Source organism: Aquarana catesbeiana, linkage group LG01 (assembly GCF_042186555.1).
Source record: "Aquarana catesbeiana isolate 2022-GZ linkage group LG01, ASM4218655v1, whole genome shotgun sequence".
In the NCBI taxonomy this organism is placed as follows: domain Eukaryota; kingdom Metazoa; phylum Chordata; class Amphibia; order Anura; family Ranidae; genus Aquarana; species Aquarana catesbeiana.
This window is the reverse complement of record NC_133324.1, coordinates 788,027,236-788,050,061: the sequence shown is the minus strand read 5'-3', so window position 1 is coordinate 788,050,061 and position 22,826 is coordinate 788,027,236.

Below are 22,826 nucleotides of genomic sequence, written 5' to 3'. Positions count from 1 at the left end.
ACTTTGGCTGTAGGAGAGGAGTAAAGGGCTAAGCTTGAGGTCTACATTCAATAGGGAAATAGGGCGGTAGTTTGTGACTAGGGAGGGGTCTTTACCCAGTTTAGGGATCATGGTTATGTGAGCGGTCAACAGGTCTCATGGGGAGGCATGTCAGAGAACAGTGAGTTAAAAGCTCTTAAGAAGTATGGTTTCAGCGTTTCTGTAAAGGTTTTATAGTATGCAGCCATTAGGCCATCTGGGCCTGGGCTCTTTCCTGTTTTAAGTTGTTTGAGTGCAGAGTCAACTTCTGCAGAGGAAAGGGGGTGTTCCAGACCATTCACTTCTGCATCCAATAGTGGTTTGGGCTGTATGTTTGTAGAAAATCCTTAATCAGTTGGATCCTGGCAGTGTTGTCAGTTTTTGGGAGAGTATGTAGTTCCTTTTGATTTTTTTTATCCAATTCCTTTAGTAGTTTTGTCCTAATGTGGGGAGGATAAAGCCTGGGTTGATTTATGTGCTTGTTCTAATGTGTGTATGTGGGCCATCAGATTAATTAGCCTTTCTCACCTACAGTTTGCTGAAATTGCGATCAGTTCCCCTCTTACAATGCATTTGTGTGTTTCTCAATATGTTGTGAGCAGGGAGGGGTCTAGCTGCCAGATCGAAGGTTGAGTCAGAGTGTCCGAGTAGTCTAAGGACATAGAAATAGGATGATGATCCGGCAGAAACATGGGGTTATGGAGGCTGTCTTTAGCATCTGTATATCTCTTCGTGGGATGAATAGGTAGTCAAGTCGGGAATAACGATTGTGAGGTGCTGAGTAGAATGTGTAGTCTTTTACGTAGTGGGATTTGAATAATTTTGGGACGGTATCTGCTTTAAAGTGTGTTTCCTGTAGGAAGAATATGTCTGCTTTATTTTTATGCATGGGAAGAAGCAATTGGGAGCGTTTTTCTGGGATGTTAAGGCCATATGCGTTCAGAGAGTTGATTTTTAGGGTGAACTTGGTATGTTTGGATGTTGAAGCTGAGGCCAATTTATGGGAGGAGTTGTATCTACTGTTCGGACAGCTGGGTTACTTGTGGTGCTTGGTATGTTCATGTCGGAGGAGGAGGAAGAGGGTCAGTTTCTGATGGGGGGATGTAAGTTGGGATGGTGAAAAGTGATGTGGGGTAGGAGGAAGGAAGGGGGAAGAAGGGCTAGTGAGAGAGAGAGGAGCACAAGAGGGTGATAGATAAGAAGGGGTGGGGGTTGTCCATAGAAGGGTGAGTAGTAAGGTCAGGGTATGTTATAGAACAAAGGTGATTCCGGTGACGTGCGAAGATCTGCTCACTAGTCTGGGTGAAATGTACACCTGTAATAGGGTGTGTCCGGATGGGGTCAGTGGTAATGTTTTAGATAGTGAGTAAGTTAGAGTGAGGGTCTTAGTGGTCACCACTATGTGGGCGGAGGATGTGAGATGGTGGAAAATAGGTACTTTAATCAATAAAAGAACATCCCGTCAGTCAGAGGTGGCAATGGAGCATGTCTGAGGAGGTTTGGTGGGCTGAGTTGGGGGAACGTAGAGGAGGAGAGTATAGCTGAAGAATGGACGGCATGTTGTCAAAATGGTAGTGGGGTACCTGAGCGTTATGGGTGTCGGGGCCTGAAACAAGTAGGTCAATAGTGAGTAGTGAACCTGTCTGTTGTGTTCTGCTGTGTCAAGATGTACCATGTTGAATACTAGATCGAACATTAGGTCTAAACAAAACATCAATAATACAGGTTTCAGTAAATGACTGGAACAAGAAAGTGATTAATTACAACCATAAACCTAATACCAGGATTGATAGGATCTTAATCCTGTTGCAACAAAACAAAATTCAAACATATGAACCAATCTGTGAAAACTTTCCTATGTCTTTCCGTGCCTAGAGCCTTGTATAACATCCTACATGGGTATTAATATGATTGGCACAACAGGGTTTGGATATGTGTATCATTCTGGGATATTCTATTGGTAGACAGAGACAGTGGAAGGCTATCAAGGTATCTGCAACCATTGGTAGGCTGTCAGCTTGAATAGATTTCTTTCAGGCTTTCCTTAGTTTAACTGGTGGTCTAGTCTAAGCTCACACGTAAATGCATAACCATTGCAACTCAACCCGCATAACCCAAGGCTATATGTTATGAGGTAAGGGTTTAGCTGGGATGTCTGTGAGGAGTGAGCGTAAGACTATAGGTGGAAAGCAGGTTGATAACTTGGTATTCATGGGAAGTATACCTGCAGATGTGCAGCCAGCCTGACAGGGGTGCACAATTGTCTGTACTTTTCCGTACTATTCCGACCCCCATATCTAGGAGGGGGGTGATCATAGGGGCTTTAAGACTGTAAAGTCTGTAGAGGGAATAGGTCCCTGCGGGTTATTCGTTTTAATAACAATAGTTCAATGTCTGTCTGGTGTAAGCAGTAAGAATAGAACCAATTATGGCTAATTGTATGTGTGTGTGTGTGTGTGTGTGTGTGTGTGTGTGTGTGTGTGTGTGTGTGTGTGTGTGTGTGTGTGTGTGTGTGTGTGTGCGATCCCCATGAGGCTGTGCAGCACCCACAGATTTCAAGTTGTTACTTTCTTATATGCATGCAGATCATACCTGTATGTTACAGTTAACGTAGGGGTGGGTTACAAATATAGCAAATGCTTTTGGATTACTTTGGTACAGCTCCTAGGATGATTGATGAGGATATGTCCCCAGTCTCCACAATCTGTGTGGATATAGGCTCCTTGCTGGTAGCTCCTACAAGGTATGGTGAGTATTTTAAGCGCCTTAAAGTTTTAATTCTATTGACAAGTCATTCTTGTCTCAATTAGATTTAGTATTTGTTGGGAGAGTTTAGAGAACCAGGAGAATTTAGAATTATGTGGGCTGTTAGAGTAATGTGCGTTGCTGGGTTGTGACTACAGACATAGGAGAGTGAGTGGGGTCTCATCAATCATCTCATGAGGTTGTTTTTTTTTATCCTCTGGTGTAGTAAAAAAAAAAAAAAAAAGAGCAAAGTTTTTCTACCCTTGGCGTTTGCGTAGCCTGTTCCTTAGGACCATGTGGTGGGGTCCTGAGTTCATACAGGAAGCGTATTCCGGATTATATGGGCCCCGGATGGTGAATCGCAAGGGAGCCATCCTGGGGGCACAGCAGTTAGCTTGGCCAGCTTTGTAAGTGTATGGGGTTCCCGTAGGAAATGTTCAGTGTGGAATAGATTGCAGAGGGAGGGGGTGTCTGGGAATAGGGAGCAGAGGTGGAATCCAGAGAGATCCCACAAGTCCACAGACATGAAACAAATTCTGTGGAAGTAGTGAACAATTTAATCCATGTATGGAGGATATCTTCGGACGGCAGAGGCACAGGGCGACAGTAGGCAACGATCTCATGCTGAAAGGTTACGTGGATGGGTGGAGTGGTATTGGGGTAACAGGGTGACTTATAGACAGAGGGAACTGTACTTATCTAAACTCAGAAGTCCCCAGTGGATCCGTTCCACGGTGTTCACGGTGAGCTCTTCAGGATTGTGGTGCCTTTGTGGGACTGGTGTCATACTGCAGACCTAGAGTGGAGCAATGAGCACAGGTTTCAGATGGAGACCATTGTCGGAGGAATCTTTGTTCTTGTTATTCCATGGGTTCAGCTCTGGATCGCCCCGATTTCACAGTGGACGGGCGAAATTCAGCATATCATTTTGGCACGTCCACCAGTGGTATATCTAGGGTGTCACAGAAATGCTGTAGATCTTCCGGGACCCTGAGGAGAGCATTGTGGCCTTGGGTGGAAGCTGACAGGCAGAAGGGGAATTTCCACCTGTATTGGATTCCTTTTGTGTGAAGAACATCTGGGGGGGGCAAAGTTCTCAGCAGCGCTGGAGCGTAATGTTTGACAGGTCTTGGAACAATCTAATTTCAGCACTACCGAAAGATAGTTGGGTGTGGTTGTACGCCTTCCTTAAGATTTCTTCTTTCAGTTTGTAGTCTATTATACAGCCAACTACATCTCTGGGTGGATCAGATTCCCTGTCTTGTGGATGTAGGCCTCGATGTATACGTTCCATCTCAATTGGGGTAGATGGAGGTCTGTCCAGGAGATTGTTAAACAGACCGATCACTGTAGGTTGCAATTGTTCTGCATCGATCGATTTTGGCATGCCTCGCAATCTGAGATTGTGGCGCCTGCCACGACTGTCAAGCTATTCCATGTGGCAGTGGAGATCTCTAAGCTGCAAGGTGTGTGTGTCTGTTAAATGGTGCAAATGGTGGATTGCTGTGGTCTGGTGTGCCACCACTTTTTCTACCTCCTGAACTCTGCCTGCTATTGACTGAATGTCAATCCGGAGATCTGTTATTGCTGCTGTTAGTGTCACCTTTATGTCCACAGCCACAGAGCAGAGATCGTTCAGGCTGGGCTGCTGTTGTGGTGTCAGGATCACATCTCCGTTGTCGGGAGTGGAGCAGGTGTTTGGTACTCTGACTGAGGACAAATCCATGGGGGGGCTGGGGTCCTAAGAGGACACTGCCATGCTACCCATCTGTGATCTGAACAGCGCTGGGATACTTTGGCTCGGGGTGCCGCTGGTGTCCCGAGGGGAGCATGAGGTTAAGGAGCTGCGGGAGGATGTCCCCATGTTTTGTGGCTGTGAAGCGAGCGTGTTACCTCCGTTGTCGATAGAAGGAATCCTCTGATGGCAGGAACTCACAGGTTAAGCGGCCATCTTCCTCCGAGGTCAAACCAGGCCCCCAATTATGGAAGCTAATTTTATGTCAATGAGGCAAATGAAGTGGTGGCTATAATAAAATACCCAAAGGGGACTAGTGGACAAAAATAAGAATGAGTTCAAGGTTCCACCCAAACACAAGTTTGGACTGAATTTGTTCTGATGAACGCCTGAACATTTACTTGTTTGTCTGGAGCTGAATTTTATGTATGATAGTGGTGTTATTATTATTACAAACCAATAGCACTAATTTGTGGCTAACAAGCTGCTGATCAGAGCTATTAATCTAAAATGTGACCCACCCAAACCACCACTGCTGCTACTACTGTGCCTCTCACCTCTCACTAGCTGCTTCTTCCCCTTCCCTGAACTAGCTCCCCCCCTTATTGCCCCATTCCCCCACCGCCAATCCCCTGTGGATCCCATACAATTACCAGCTTCCTTCCTCTGCCTTTCCCACTCGCAATTGCATGGGAGCCACAGGCTAAAAATAACCCCAAAATTCCCCCCCATTGTATTGTGACTCCCCTTCAGTGCCCCCCCTTACTGATCCCCTGCACACCACCATGCAGCACTGTTGGCTGTCATTCCCTCCATCTCCTCCTGCCCGCTGCTGCAGCTGCTGCCCGGAATATCACTTTCAGGATGGAGAGCAGGGGGCTGGTAAAACATGTTTTTTACAAGCCCTCTTCCTTTCCTTGAATGAATACAGACAGCAATTGCTACCTGTATTCATTAATCACTGACACATAGTAAACTGTGTTTACTATGTTTCAGTTTGTGAATGAAACCTAGTAAACACTGTGGGGCTATATTTCATTTTATGAATGAATAGGAGTCTCTACACATACACCTATTCATTCTACAGTGCAGCTCAGGCTGTAGAGAAAGGGACAGCCCTCAGTCCATTTCTCTGTCTCAAAAAAATGTGAAAATGTCTGTCTAGACCCTTGATGTCTCTCCAAAGCCCCCCCCCCATAAAAAATGTAAAAAATATTAAATAAACAATACAAATGTAAAAAATAACATTGTACCTGTACAAAAAATAAATAAAGAATTTAAATAAAATATAAAAAACATGCATCAAAATCTCCCTTGCCTCTGAAGCCTGATCCACATGAGTATCACTCTCCAGTTGCTACTGACAGGCAGTGAGGAAGTGATGCAACGCCTCCTCATTACCTGTTTTAACCCCATTTTCCCAACAAATGTGCCGCAACTGCATGCATTGCACAAGATTGTGGGGCGTTTGCGGCACTTCCACATTGACTAAAATGTGTAGTGTTCGACAGGCAGCATCACTACAAGTTGGGTCAATGTTGCCGCAGGAATGAAGCATCACAGCCACAGCCCCCTTCCCACTGCCTATTACAGCTTAAGGGGAGGTGGTTGGTGGGGGCTGAAATGCAACTCAACTGTGCATTTTTGCCTCCCCCCAACGTAAGGTCTAAACAAAGCCTAAGGACTCCTTCATATGGGGCATACTACAGCAAGACTGTGTTTAGCTGCGCTGGAATGCACAGGTGTTCTATGCATCCCCAATGCAGGCAGTCCCATTGATGTAATTTGAGACACACCAGCTGCACGGGAATGCACAGGTGTTCCATGCATTTATGCGCACGTAGTTCCATCCATATTAACTGGGATGCAGTGGCTGCACAGCCACTGCTCCCAACTTCACATCTATGTGGGTGTATGTCCCTGAACTTACACTGTCTGCATTTGGGGCCATGCGCTTACACCAGCATGGATGTCAGATCTGGCCTTGCAGATCACCTGCACACCTCTGCATCCCTGTGCAGGTAAACAGGGCCCTACATGGGCATATGAGGCCTTAGTAGAAATTTAGCAGGAATTTTGTAAGTTATATTGTGTTTATGTGTGCAAATAAGGATTTTAGTGTTTTTTTTAGTAAAAATATTGATTAGATAAACATTTGCACAACTATTGTGTGGCCAATGAGTACCAGCTTCGTTTTATTCTAGTCATGTGCTTTCCTAAAATATATGGTTTAGAAGGTTTTTTAAATCTGAAAGCTTTCTGAAAGCTGTAAGGGAAAAATTAAAATTTTCCGATTTTTAGAGAAATTTTTTTATTTACATTTTGACATACATTCGCTTTTCACTATTCCGCAAACAGGCCCAGTTTAAAATGTACAAATATTTGTTATTTATTAACTCAATACAGGTTAAGTTTTTATATTTAGTAGGCATTTAGCTGAATTTTGTTAAATGTGCTGCTTTTGTATCTACTAATAATGATTTTAGTGTATTTTTTTTAAAATATTTTTGTAATAAACATTTGCGTAAATATTGTGGGGCCTTAAACATCAGTAGCACCTTCTTTTTATTCTATTGGTCCTATACTTTCAGGAAATGTATGGTTTCAAAGTGGAGCGCAAGGTCTGGCAGTGAAAGGGTTAATATTAGAAATCAGGAATAGCTTTCATGATCATATGACCCAGAAGAATGGTGCAACCTGTGTACTTCTTATTGTTACACTCCTGGAAGCAGGACCTATATCTATATTTACACAATCACAAAAGAATACTTAATTATAAGATATAATAATAGATATAACCTTAACTGAATAACATTTTTTGTTTTCTTAAACATTTTTGTTTATCCCATTTTACATTTGCTACTAATTTCCTCCAGCCTTTTCCCACCATTTATTGGCTTCTTTATGGACATGGCTGCTTTGTAGTTTCAACCAGGGATACATTTAACAGAATGACAATGCAGAATCACAATTTACAGGAATTGCTTGAATTTCTTGAACAAAGACCTTCATGACAAGATCACCAACCTATGTGAGATTTTAGTGTTTGGGTTTAGATCTACTTTATTGATTTAATTTTGCCTGGGCCCAAGCTGCTGACAAACAGGTGAGGATTGGGCTCATGGTGGGTAACTAGTGGGCAATTTCATAATGCTTCTAATCTTTGTAACACTCTATTGCATACAAAGACTTTACAACTTGTCAAAGTATCTGCATTGAATTCATTCATCAACTAGTCAAAGAGAAATTTGTAGCAAAACGGCATGGTAATGCAGTCAAGTATGTGAAGATGTTTGATTGTACATCTTTTTGTCCGCCGACCTATGGCCACTTTAAGTTAAGCTGTCCAAACTGCAAGGTGAATTTAACTCACCTCTGAAATGAAGACTTAGATGTTGAAAGCCAAAGTGTAGTGATGGAAACTAATGATAGTGTTTTGTTCAGAGATATTATGTTATTTACTGTGTCCTAAGCTATATGTTTTCATTGTATCAATGATTGTAGACATTCCAATAATCTAAGAGTGCTGTATATTTAAAGACCAGACAAAAGGTCAGCAATGTGACAGCAAATGTCTGATATATTGTGTATTTTGATTGGATGTACTGCATAAGAAATTACTTTATGACTCCAATGAGGAGGAAATGGCTCTAAAGTCTGACAAATCCCTTATTGGCAGAATAGATAAACAATAGCTATGAAAAAATGTGCTTATTAAAAATTAACCTATAAATAGCTCTTGGCCATGTGGCATAGGCTGTAGTCACCGAGCAGGAGATAAAACTAGGGAAAAATAATAGGTAAACATCTGGAAAAAAGTAAACTAAAAAAAAAAAACTGATAAATACAATGTTGACTATAGGAGGCTTACATAAAACAAGAGAGACTGAAGTAAGCAGACAACTATGTCTTTCTTCATTAGTGCTACTGCCCTATGATGAGCAACATCTTGCCATTTTTATAAATAAGCTAATGTTTGGACATAAAATTTACTTGACAAACTGAGCGAACAAAGCACATGGATATTGTTCCAAAAAAGCCAGTGTTATTATTTTATAATCAACCTAATATTGTACATTTAATATGTACAGTATGTTATTATCAAATACTTAAACATTTTCTCTGAGAATAAAATAGAATTTTCTACTTACATCATTGTAGGGCCTGGAAAGCATAGAGCAGTGTTTCTCGACTGCAGTCCTCAAAGCGCCCCAACAGGTCATGTTTTCAGGCTTTCCAATATTTTGCACAGGTGATTTGATCAGTTTCACTGCCTTAGTAATTACCACAGCCAATTCATCTGAGGGAAATCTTGAAAACATGACCTGTTAGGGCGCCTGGAGGACTGGAGTTGAGAATATATATATATTCTATCTTGTGAGCTGCTGTGGTGATTTTAATGGGTACAAATAAACAGTCTCAAAAATGAAAAATAAACTGCCAATAAAAAGGAAAAAAAAAAAACATAAATTTCTCCTTAATCAGTCTCCAATTTCCAATACATCAGCTGCTATACACCCAATATGACTCTTATACCAGCCACCACATCTACAAATATAATCTACTGTGTATAGTGCTAGTATCCAATGAATGTGAAAGCCAAAAAAAGTGTATCTCAAAATTCAGTCAGTCCTTCAAAATTCCTCTTAGTGTCCTCTGTGCAGACTGTTGCACCTTATTGTGCTCTTAAAATCACTTTAATCGTATCCACCTCCGGATGTGCTCTCATCTTAGGGATATGACCTCACATACTATGTAAAGTCAGGTTGTGCTTTTTTTGTTCCTTTATTTGGACTATGGATGATGCTTTGGTTTGTCCTTGGTTATCCTTCACACAATGATGCACGCCTTTTCCTTTTTCTCCACTTGAAGATACATTATAGATTGCAAATAAAGGGACAAAAAGCACAATCTGACTGAACTTAGTATGTGAGGTCATATCTCTACAGTACATCCAGTGGTGGACATGATTAAAGTGATTTTAAGAGCACATTAAGGTTCAATAGTCTGCACAGAGAACGCTAAGAGGAATTTTAAAAGACTGGCATTTATTATTTTTGAAATATTTGAGTGTTTTTGGGATTTCACATTTATTGTATACTAGCGCTGTACACAGTAGATTATTATTTTTTTCTTGTATCACTGTCCATTATTAGGCATTTATTGAGATGTATAATTTGAAAAATCTCCAAATATATATGTATGTATATATGTGTGTATGTAAAATAATAATTATTGTAGCCTTTTCAAGCCGTAACATACATTAAAACCTATTGATAAAAGTTGCTGAGTTGATAATTTATCTGTTTTGTATTCAATGTCACAGTTTTTTTTTCTGTTTTATAATTTCAACTAATTTATACAGTTGATTCTTGTTTAGTAGTGAAGTTTGTTGACTTGGTGCAATAATTTAGCATTTTACATAAAATAGTTTTGTATCTTATACAGTCTTCTGAAAAAGCCAGTACATCCCAATGGAAATGTTGACTTTTTCAATATATTTGAATCAGAAAACATTCGATCTTCTTTCAAACAAGGCTATGGATACAGGTGATGTACATGAATACAAGGAAAGGTTGCTTTTTAATCATGTTTTCAACAAAAATATCAATATACTGTATGTGTTGCTGTAATGTGGAAAAAATAAGTACACCCTTCACTTCAGAAGCTGTAATGTCAATTTTACCAGAACAACTTTTTGTAAGCACCAGTCTCTCTCTAACAGCAAACAAAATTATTAATCACTTCTCTGTGCAAATTTGCTATAGTTTCAAGATATTTGTGGGTTTCCTTCCATAATCTGACATTTTCCTCCTACAAAACCTAAAAATGAATATAGATCAGGGTCTTGACTAGAACAGTTTATAACTCTCTATTTCTTCTTTTTGGACATTCCTTAATGAGTTCGCTAGAGTGTTTCAGATCATTTTGGTGTTGATTATGAGTTCAGATTTACCTTTCAGACAGATGGCCTCACCTTCTCATCAAGCACACAATGATATGATGCAGAATTCATAGTTGCAAGAGAATTTTACCCAAAGCTTAGTGAATGTGGTGAGATTTCACTTTGCAAAGAATACTCAATTATGAGCAAGGAAAATAATAAAAATAAAAAAACAGCATTTTGCTTGCACATGATTGGATTATGGAAGTCAGCAGAGCTTCTCCTCTCTCACCAAGCTCTATTGAAATGCAAAGGGCAACTTCCCTTGCAAAGTGAACGGTCTATTTGCCTTAAGTATATCAACCTCAATGACTGCAATCTGCACAGGCCCTTAAGCAGTTAAGCAGACACAAATAATAATATTTCCACTTCCAGGTCCGTCTTATAAGATGTTGCCTTTGGTTTTCCCAAATATGTCTACTGTTACTGTGGTCAAACAATTCTTATCTTTAATTCATCAATCCCCAGAATGTTGTTCTAGAAGACCTGCTACTTGCTTACACATTCAGTGATGAACTGTAGTCTTGCTCTAATTTTCTTTTTAAACAGGAAAGATTTTTTCTAAGCATACCTCCCTTGCAGGTTAAATTGTTGCAATCTTTTTCTAGTTGTAGATGCATGCAGTTTGAAACCAACTGTTTCAAGAGATCCCTGCAGATCCCTGCAGATTTGGGATCTTGGAGACTAGTTTTATCATGGCAGTCGAAACCTGGGATTAACTTGCTTGGCCAGCCAGTCCTGGACATATTGGCAGTCATTTTAATTTGTTTTTTATTACTAGCAGATTATTTTTCTTACACTGGAATCAATGATTACAAATACTTTTGGTGATCTTTTTAAATCCCTTGCCAGGGTTATGTGCATTTGTGACTTTCTTTTTGAGTTTTTAGAGAGCTTTATTTGATCTTTGCTTGATTACAACACACATGACAAGAGAATGCCAGATCCTAGACATCTGAGGTTTAAATAAGACAGGTTTTACTTGCATACTCTTTAGCAAGGAAAAAAAAGTAAGGGACTGTAACGAGCCCCTTTGCTCGCTCGGTTCCACTCTCCCAACACTCCTCTGCTGCTATAGAATCAGATTGCAGATCTCACCATCTGATTGCTCGGTCATCCAATGCTCCGGGATTAGAACTACAGCTATGTGCTGTTCTAACCCAGTTGTGATAGCTCAGAACAAACACCAGGCAGGCTGTATGTAAGTTCAACCAGGAATCTCTTTTATTGAAAAATACAGGCTCTTTTATACACTAAAAGTGGAGGTGCATACCTCCGGCTCATATTACTCTGAACATACACCTGTGACCAGAAACCTAATTAACATGGGCTAATTAACTAATCCCTTTAGACAGCCTAGATGACTCAGACATGACCTTTAGGCCAGACTGGCCATCTTGTAGCTCAGAAAACACAATCAACATAGACTCTTCTTCACACAATAGCAGAGTTAATTAACACAAACAACAATGGGGATCTAATGACTCTTAGATCCCATAGTAGACTTATTTACAATACACATTCTAGCAGGCAACAGACAGGTGGCTGGAATTGACATCAGCGTCTCCTAACAGTATTTGTCCCAGCATTATGAATCAGCCACTATTCCAAGCTTCATGACAGGGACTTTTAAGTTACTAGAAAGAGCTACAAAGTGCATACAGTATTAGGGATGAGCTTCGAGTGAGTTCGACTCGAACATCGACTGTTCGCCAGTTCACCAAACAGCGAACAATTTGGGGAGTTCGCTGCAAATTTGAAAGCCGCGGAACACCCTTTAAAAGTTTATGGGAGAAATCAAAAGTGTAATTTTAAAGGCTTATATGCATGGTATTGTCATAAAAAGTGTTTGGGGACCTGGGTCCTGACCCAGGGGACATGGATCAATGCAAAAAAAAGTTCTAAAAACTGACGTTTTTTCGGGAGCAGTGATTTTAATAATACTTAAAATGAAAGTAATAAAAGTGTAATATTCCTTTAAATTTCTTACCTGGAGGGTGTCTATAGTATGCCTGTAAAAGGGCGCATGTTTCCCGTGTTTAGAACAGTCTGACAAAATGACATTTCAAAGGAAAAAAAGTCATTTAAAACTACTCGTGGCTATTAATGCATTGCTGGTCCGACAAAACACATAAAAGTTCATTGATAAAAACGGCATGGGAATTCCCCACAGGGGAACCCCAAACCAAAATTTTTAAAAAAATGACGTGGAGATCCCCCTAAATTCCATACCAGGCCTTTTAGGTCTGGTATGGATATTAAGGGGAACCCCGGCCAATGATGGGAGGCTCCTGCTGTGTGACGCCGCTCGTCTTCTGACGGTTCTTAAATAACGGAGGGCAGGGCCACCCGGTGACACACAGCGGGAGCCTCCCATCATGGTGGATGCAGAGAGGCCCGAGAAGAAGAAGGGAAGAAGATGCCACGGAGGAAGATGCCAGACGAGAACACCGGAGGAGGAACCAGAAGAACCAGAAGAACCAGAAGAAGAAGAAGATGGAGGAAGAAACCAAAGGAAGATAGAAGATAGAAGAAAGAAGATAGAAAATAGAAGAAAGAAGAAGCATTTAAGTAAAGGAATTGTCAAAAACTGTCTCGTCATTTTTAACATTTTTGACACTTTTTTGTGAAATGGTAGGGGTACTTTTGTACCCCCTTACCATTGCACACAGGGAGGAGAGTCAGGATCTGGGGGTCCCCTTGTTAAAGGGGGCTTCCAGATTCCGATAAGCCCCCCGCCCGAAGACCCCCACAACCACCGGGCAAGGATTGTGGGAATGAATCCCTTGTCCCCATCAACATGGGGACAAGGTGCTTTGGGGGGCTACCCCAAAGCACCCTCCAAATGTTGAGGGCATGTGGCCTGGTACGGTTCAGGAGGGGGGCGCTCTCTCGCCCCCCCTCTTTTCCTGCGGCCTGCCAGGTTGCGTGCTCGGATAAGGGTCTGGTATGGATTTTTGAGGGGACCCCACGCCATTTTTTTTTTAATTTTGGCGTGGGGTTTCCCATTAAAATCCATACCAGACCTGAAGGGTCTGGTATAGATTTTGAGGGGGACCCCACACCATTCTTTTTTTTAATTTTGGCCAGGGTTCCCCTTAATATCCATACCAGACCTGAAAGGCCTGGTATGGAATTTAGGGGGACCCCCACACCATTTTTTTGGTTCGGGGTTCCCCTGTGGGGAATTTCCATTCCGTTTTTATCAATGAACTTTTATGTGTATTGTCGGACCGACAATTCATTAATAGCCGTGAGTAGTTTTAAATGACTTTTTTCCTTTGAAATGTCATTTTGCTGTCAGACTGTTCTAAACACGGGAAACATGCGCCTCTTTACAGGCATACTATAGACACCCCCCAGGTACATAATTTAAAGGAATATTACACTTTTATTGTTTCACTTTAAGCATTATTAAAATCACTGCTCCCGAAAAAATGGCCGTTTTTAAAACTTTTTTTTGCATTGATCCATGTCCCCTGGGGCAGGACCCAGGCCCGCCAAACACTTTTTTATGGCAATAACTTGCATATAAGCCTTTAAAATTAGCACTTTTGATTATTCATGTTCGTGTCCCATAGACTTTAACAGTGTTTGCATGTTCGAACAAATTTTTTGCCTGTTCGCATGTTCTGGTGTGAACCGAACAGGGGGGTGTTCGGCTCATCCCTATACAGTATATTAGAAATTGTGTTTTTTATTTAGGCAACTAAAAACTGACATTTTTTTATACTTGTAGCACTCTGAAGTTTAGGCAGGGATGCTCCTCACAAATTTACTTGCCAGGAGTCGTTATCATGGTTGATTGTTAGAGATCTAGTGATTCCTGCCTAAGTTTGGCCTGGTTACACTTTTCTTATCTACCACTAGGTGGCCAGGTACTTGGTGGTTAAGGATGAGCTTCGAGTTCGAGTCGAACCCATGTTCGACTCGAACATCGCCTGTTCGACCGTTCGTCGAAATGCGAACGATATGGGCCGTTTGCACCAAATTCGAGTGGCGCGTCACGGCCCATAATTCACCGCGGCATCGCAGTGCATTGCTGGCTGATGATTGGCCAAGCATGCACTATGACCCGCATGCTTGGCCAATCACAGTGCTATGTGTACAGAGAGCCATAATTGGCCAAAGCCAGGGTGGCTTTGGCCAATTATGGCTCACGGGGTTTAGTACATGCCCCACACTATTTAAGGCCGCCTGCGTGGCAGCCTTGTGTAGTGTGTTGCGGCGGCGGAGAGAGATAGATAGAGAGACAGTGTCATTTGATTTAAGTTAGATAGAGTAGGCAGGTCGAGTCAGTTAGTTGCACTTACAGTATATTGTGTATATATAAATGCATCCCAGGTGTTGTGTGTGTATATATATATATATACACTGTATTCAGTTTAGCTAGATCCATTCCTGTTATTCTCTTCCTAATATACTGACAGGCAGGCAGGTGTTTTTACAGTATTTACAGTTAGTGTACTGTGTACCCTGCACAGTTGCACCTACAGTATAGCTACCTGAAGACAAGTGCTCGTGTTCTTCTTCTGATCCTATTAATAGCACAGGCAGGCTCTTGAAGTATTTACAATTAGTGTACTGTGTACCCTGCACAGTTGCACCTATAGCTACCTGAAGACAAGTGCTTGTGTGCTTCTTCTGATCCTATTAATAGCACAGGCAGGCTTTTGAAGTATTTACAGTTAGTGTACTGTGTACCCTGCACAGTGGCACCTACAGTATAGCTACCTGAAGATAAGTGCTGGTGTTCTTCTTCTGATCCTATTAATACCACAGGCAGGCAGCTTGATGTATTTACAGTTAGTGTGCTGTGTACCCTGTACAGTTGCACCTATAGCTACCTGAAGACAAGTGCTGGTGTGCTTCTTCTGATCCTATTAATACCACAGGCAGGCATTCCGCTAGCTGCTGTATAATCAGTATAATTATATATATACCAGTTTTGTGCAGCTACATCTCACTGCCGTGCAGGCCATTAGTATGTCTGGAAGGCCAACAAGGAGAGGCAGACAGTCACAAGCCAAATAAAAGAGGGCAAGCAGGCTCTGTGTCTAGAGGCAACAGTGTTGGTCGTGGACACAGTGTATCCCCATCAGCACGTGGCCGTAAGACACGCTTGGCCTTTTTTTTGGGCAGCTGGCCGTGTTGAGCCGCAACATGTGGAAGACTTGGTAGAGTGGATACCAAGCCTTCCTCATCCTCCTCATCCTCCCTCACCCAGGCTCAGGGTACGTTGTCTGGCAAAGCAGATGTCAACATGGCTCAATGGCATTAGTCACTCCTTCCCTAGCCCCACCATGTCCTCCCAAGGAGTCCACTGAACTGTTTGACCACAGTGTTGGGTACATGCTCCAGGAAGATGCCCAGCGTTTTGAAGGCTCCGATGATGGTACTCAGCTAAAAGAAGGCAGTAACGTGAGCCCAGACAGAGGGGGTGCCCAAGAAGGACAGCAATCTGGCAGTCATGTTCCCCCAGCTGCAGCATACTTCCAGCTTTGCTCCAGTGATGAGGAGGGAGGGGATGATCAGGTCACTGACTCCACGTGGGTGCCTGATAGGAGAGAGGAGGAGGAGGAGGAGGCACATCACCAACGAGGCAGGATGCCCTCCAAAAGTTCTTTGGTGTGGGCCTTTTTTGAGATGAGTGCATCAGATCCCACCATTGCTATTTGCAACATATGTCTCAAGCGTATCTCGCATGGCCAAAACATCACCCGCTTGGGCACCACATGCTTGACCAGACATATGTTGACCTGTCATGCAGTTTGTTGGCAAGCGTACCTAAAAGACTCACACCAAAGAACAAAGAGGACCTCTCCTTGCTTCTCATCAGCTGGGATCTCCAACCCCACTGAGAGGAATGAAGGTGTAGAATTAGGTGTGTCACAGCCAAGTACTTGCGGGCAATCTGCTATCGGTACACCAACGTCAGATTGTACCAGGCAAATTTGCCTGCCCCAGCTGCTGCACTGCCGAAAAAAGTTCACTCCCAGCCATCCACATGCCCAGCAGTTGAATGCTAGCTTGGCTAAATTGCTAGCACTTCAACTGCTGCCTTTTCAGTTGGTAGACTCTGCCCCCTTCCGTGAGTTTGTGGAATGTGCGGTTCCTCAGTGGCAGGTTCCCAAACACCACTTTTTCTCGTGGAAGGTGATTCTGGCTCTCTACCGGCATGTGGAAGGCAATGTCTTGGCCTTGCTGGACAGGGCAGTCAGTGGTAAGGTGCATATTACCGCTGACTCATGGTTCAGCAGGCATGGACAGGGACGTTACCTATCTTTCACGGCGCATTGGGTGACTCTTCTGGCAGCTGGTAAGGATGCAGGACAAGGTGCAGTAGTGTTGGAGGTTGTTCCGCCACCAGGCCTCCAAAATGCTACTACTGGTGATTCTGACACACCTCTTTCCTCCACCCCTCCTCTTCTTTTTTCCTCCATGGCCTCTTCCTGTGCTTTGTCCTCAGAACCAGCGGTGCTCTGTAGGCATTCAAGGGGCTACGCAAGTACGCAGGCCAAAAGATGCCATGCAGTGCTTGAGCTGGTGTGCTTGGGGGACAGGAGCCACACTGGGGCAGAGATTTTGTCAGCTCTGCAGGGGCATGCTCAGAGGTGGTTAATGCCATGCCAGATTCAGCCAGGAATGGTGGTTTGCGACAATGGCACCAACCTCCTACCTGCCCTCCGACAGGGACAACTGACCCATGTGCCCTCTTTGGCTCACGTCCTTAACTTGGTGGTGCAGCAGGTCTTGGGCAGGTACCCGGGCTTACAGGATGTCCTGAGGCAGACTAGGAAAGTCTGTGTGCATTTCCGCTGGTCATATAATGCCAGTGCTCGGCTGTTTGACCTCCAAAAGGAATTTAACCTGCCCAAGAACCGCCTAATCTGTGACATGCCCACCAGGTGGAACTCAACGTTGGCCATGCTGCAGCGGCTGCACATGCAGCAGAGGGTCATCAATGAGTACCTGTGCGACTATGGCACCAGGACAGGGTCAGGGAAGCTTTTTTTTTCCCCATGCCAGTGGGCCATGATCAGGGATGCATGCACTGTACTGTCACAATTTGAGGAGGCCACGAGGATGGTGAGCAGTGACTGTGCATGCATCAGTGACACTGACCCCCTTGTCCACTTGTTGAAGCACACGCTGCGTGGAATAATGGACAGGGCATTTGAGGCAGAACAGAGGCAGGAAGAGGAGGACTTTCTTACCTCTCAAGGCCCCCTTTGTCCAGACAGTGTTCCTGTGTGCCCGCCGATCACACAGGAAGAGAAGGATTGTGTCAGCATGGAGGTGGAGACTGGCACTCAGCATCAGCAGCAGTCTTCAAGGGATCATTTACAGTCCCAAAAAACCCATGGACTTGTACATGGCTGAGAGGAGGTGGCTGCGGACCATGTCATCCTTAGTGACCCAGAGGACTCCGGACCAAGACCAAATGCCTCAGCAAACCTACGGTGCATGGCCTCCCTGATCCTGCAAAGCCTGCGGAAGGAACCTCGTATTCCTTCCACAGGCAGAGGGAGCAGAGGATGAAACATCTCCGGGAGGCCTTGCAGAAAGGTCTGTGGAATGCGTTCCCAGAGACTGGGAGGTTACAAACTCCTGTTCCTGGACAACGTGTTGCTGAGGCTTCGGTCAGTCAAAGAAGGAGTGGTGGAGAAGGTGGCCATCTGACCGATGCGTTCAGACAATTTTTTAGTCCGCAGCCCCAAGGTATGATCGGTTCCAGCAACCATTGCCAGCGTCAGGGTGCAGGAATACCTAGGGGCAAAATCTGAGTTGCACCCCTTTCCCACCAAAAATCCTCTGGGTTACTGGGTCTTGAGGATGGATCACTGGCCAGAGCTTGCACAATATGCAATTGAGCTACTGGCCTGTGCTGCATCCAGCATTCTTTCAGAACGCACATTAAGTGCTGCTGGAGGCTTTGTAACCGATCACAGGGTGCGCCTGTCCACCGACTCGGTCGATTGACTGACCTTCATAAAAATGAATCAGTCTTGGATCACCACCAGCTACCAAGCACCTGATGCTGATGTAACCAAATATTTTTTTTTAAATGCCAGATCCCTTCAAGACTGCCTATGCTGATGCTGAGTGACTATCCTGTTATACTAAGTGGCTATCCTCTTCCTCCTCAATGATCATGCTGATAGCTTGTAAGAATATTTTTGGTTCTGGGCGCCGATACCAGTGGCTAAGGCCCAATTTTTCAGCCCCTATTTAACAGGGGCGTGTAATAACAATTTTTGTACAATATTTTGCAGGGAGGGTTCGTTGCTGCTCTCAACTAGAGTATTTGTGAGGAGTTGCAGTGTTGTGGCACCAGCAACAGTGCCTAAGGCCCAATTTTTCAGCCCCTGTTTAACAGGGGCGTGTAATTGCAATTTTTGAGGCAATACTTTGCAGCAGGGCTCGTTCCTGCACTCCAACTAGAGTATCTGTGAGGGGTTGCAGTGTTGTGGCACCAGCACCAGTGCCTAAAGCCCAATTTTTCAGCCCCTGTTCAACAGGCTCATGTAATTACAATTCTTGATCTAATATTTCACAGCAGGGCCCGTTTCAGCGCCCACCGAGAGTAACTGTGAGGACTTACAGTGTTGTGGAACCAGCACCACCACCACCACCAAAGGCCCAATTTTTCTGACCCTGTTCAACAGGGGCATGTAATTACAATTCTTCATCTAATATTTCACAGCAGGGCCCATTCCTGCGCCCACCAAGAGTAACTGTGAGGGCTTACAGTGTTGTGGCAACACCAACACCTAAGGCCCAAATTTCTGCAGAGTATATAGGGCAGGCCCCTACTTTTAAACATCCAACTTACAATTGACTCCTACTTGCAAACGGAAGGAGACAACAGGAAGTGAGATGAAATCTACCCCTAGGAAGGGAAATTCTCTCCTGTAAGAGTTAATATGGGAGAAACGTGTCTCCTCTCCACTGATGCTTTATCAACAATCCTTGTTTCACTAAAAACCCCAAATTGTCAAAAAACATTTGTCATTGGGACAGAAAGTGAGGTGGACAGACAGCAAAACAAATGTCACAGGGGTGATAACCCTTCCCTATGTTTTCCAAAAAGCTTAAAATTGATTTTTTTTGGCTGGAGCTACACTTTAAAAATGTACAGTTCAAAATTACAAACAGATTCTACTTAACAACAAACCTACAGTCCCTGTCTTGTTTGCACCGCCTGTATACTGCTGTTCAGGGTATATAGGGCCTGGGGGCCCCACGCCTTTCCTTTTTTTATTTTGGGTGCGGGGTTCCCCTTAATATCCATACAGGACCCAAGGGGCCTGGTAATGGACTGGGGAGTGGGGGGTGCCCATGCCATTTGTCTCACTGATTTTCATGCATATTGCCAGGACCCAAAATTACATTAAAGCCGCAAGCAGTTTTAAATGACTTTTATTCCTTTAAAAATGTCATTTTGTGCAGGGACTGTTCTAAGCATGGGAAACATGCGCCACTTTACAGGCATACTATAGACACCCCCAGGTACGATATTTAAAGGAATATTTCACTTTTTTTTCACTTTAACTGCTCCCGAAAAAAACTGACGTTTTTAAAACTTTTTTTTGCATTGATACATGTCCCTTGGGGCAGGACCCGGGTCCCCAAACCCTTTTTACCACAATACCATGCAAATTAGCCTTTAAAATGAGCACTTTTGATTTCGAATGTTCTAGTTCCATAGACTTCAATGGGGTTCTAAAGTTCACGCAAATTTTCTGTCCGTTCGCAGGTTCTGGTGCGAACTGAACCAGGGGGTGTTCGGCTCAACCAACCGGACGCCGGGAGAAGATGAAGCGGAGGGACCCCCGAAGCCGGAGGAAGAACCCCCCCCGGAGCTGTTTAATAAACTATTTTAAAAACCTGTGTAGTGTGTTTTATTACTTACACTTTTTCCCTAGGTGAATGGGTAGGGGTACCATGTACCCCATACTCATTCACATAGGGTGGGGGGCTGGGATCTGGGGGCCCCCTTATTAAAAGGGGCTCCCAGATTCCGATAAGCCCCCGCCCGCAGACCCCGACAACCAACGGCCAGGGTTGTCGGGAAGAGGCCCTTGTCCTCATCAACATGGGGACAAGGTGCTTTGGGGTGGGGGGCCCCGCAGGGCGCCCCCCTCCCCCAAAGCACCCACCCCCCATGTTGAGGGCATGCGGCCTGGTACGGTTCAGGAGGGGGGGGGCGCTCGCTCGTCCCCACCCCCTTTCCTGACCGGCCAGGCTGCGTGCTCGGATCGGGGTCTGGTATGGATTTTAGGGGGGACCCCACGCCGTTTTTTCGGCGTAGGGGGTTCCCTTTATAATCCATACCAGACCTAAGGGCCTGGTATGCCCCGCGACGGGGCTCGCAAGGTGTCAATCTCGCCGATAAAAGCGGCAAGATTGACTTCCTTTTCTAGTCCCGTCACACCTGAGTCACGTTCAAAATGAACGGACTTGTCCGTGTGTGGGCAAGTCCGTTCATTCTGAAAGTCCGCCGTAACTCCGGCGAAAGTCCGTCGGAAAGACGGGCGGACTTAGCCCGCCGGAAAGTCCGGTCGTGTGTGGGCAAGTCCGTCCGTTTTAAAGTCCGGCGCACCTGGCGGACAAAGTCCATCGGAAAGTGTGCCGGACCAAGTAGGATAGAAAGTCCGACCGTGTGTACGCGGCATAAGTCATTGGATTTAAAGTGGTGGAATTACTTTTTCCATGTACAAACAAAATGCATTTTCGGTCATTTCGATTATTAGAATGAACACACTATGTCAATTTTATGTATCATTTGTTCAAATATATTACCTTTATTTGTAGAAATTGAGGCTGATTTATCAAAGGATTTAAGAACACTACCCCTGCAGGGGTAGTGGTAGCTGGTGAGTGGGAACCCGAGAGGGGGAGCACGAAAGTCACATGAATATCTATGCAACGGAGTACACAAGTCACCTTTTGAATGAACTTCTGTGATCTTTGGAATATTGCATATCATCGTTATTGGGACTAGTTTTTCTCCTGTTTTAACCACTTGCCGACCGCCTCATGCCTATATACGTGATCAGAGCGGCACGGGCAGGCAAAATCGGACCCCCCCCGGTGCCGTAGGCGGTCGGCTCTTGTTCGCGGGCGATGAGGGGTCAGGGGGAGGCCATCCATTGATGGCCACCCCCTCCCGATCGCTCCCAGCGAATCAAATGCTTCCTCTCCCTCTGTAATGTAAACAGAGGGAGAGGAAGTGATGTCATCTCTCCTGGAGCCGGTCTTTTTGATCCGACGCCGAGGAGAGAAGACATCCAAGTAAGTGCACCAACACTACACTTCCAGTAGAACATGCAGGCACACTTTTCACCCCCCTGTCACCCCCCGATCACCCCCCGATCACCCCCCTGTACCCCCTGTCACTCTGACACCAATAGCAGTGTTTTTTTTTTGCATTGGTGTCATTTTGTGTCAGTTATAAGTGTTAGGGCAGTTAGGTTAGCCCCCTTTAGGTCTAGGGTACCCCCCTTTAGGTCCAGGGTACCCCCCTAACCCCCCCTAATAAAGGTTAACCCCGTGATCACCCCCCATCACCAGTGTCGCTAAGCGATCGTTTTTCTGATCGCTGTATTAGTGACACAGGTGACGCTAGTTTAGGGAGGTAAGTATATAGGTTCGCTGTCAGTGTTTTATAGCGACAGGGACCCCCATATACTACCTGCTAAAGGTTTTAACCCCCTGATTGCCCCCTAGTTAACCCTTTCACCAGCGATCACCGTATAATTGTTACGGGTCACGCTGTTTAGATAGTTTGTTTTTTGTAGTTTATTATAGTTTATTACAGTTTATTATAGTTTATTATAGTTTTAGGGCACCCGCCGTTTATTACCTTATAAAGGTTTAACCCCATAATTGCCCGGCGGTGATAGAAGTTACGTTTTTAGGATCAGATAAGGTCTGCGTCGCCCCAGGCAGCGTCAGGTTAGCGCCAGTACCGCTAAAACCCACGCACGCAGCATACACCTCCCTTAGTGCTATAGTATCTGAACGGATCGATATCTGATCCGATCAGATCTATACTCCCCAGCAGTTTAGGGTTCCCTGAAACGCAGTGTTAGCGGGATCAGCCCAGATACCTGCTAGCACCTGCGTTTTGCTCCTCGGCCCAGCCCAGCCCAGCCCACCCAAGTGCAGTATCGATCGATAACTGACACTTACAAAACACTAAGCACACATAACTGCAGCGTTCGCAGAGTCAGGCCTGATCCCTGCGATCGCTAACAGTTTTTTGGTAGCGTTTTGAATCAGTCGCTGACAGTCAGGAGCTTTTTTGCCTGTGAGTCTCACTAGTGTACCCCTAAATTTAGAGGCCAAAATGGCAAATCGAAGGTACACTAGTGAAGA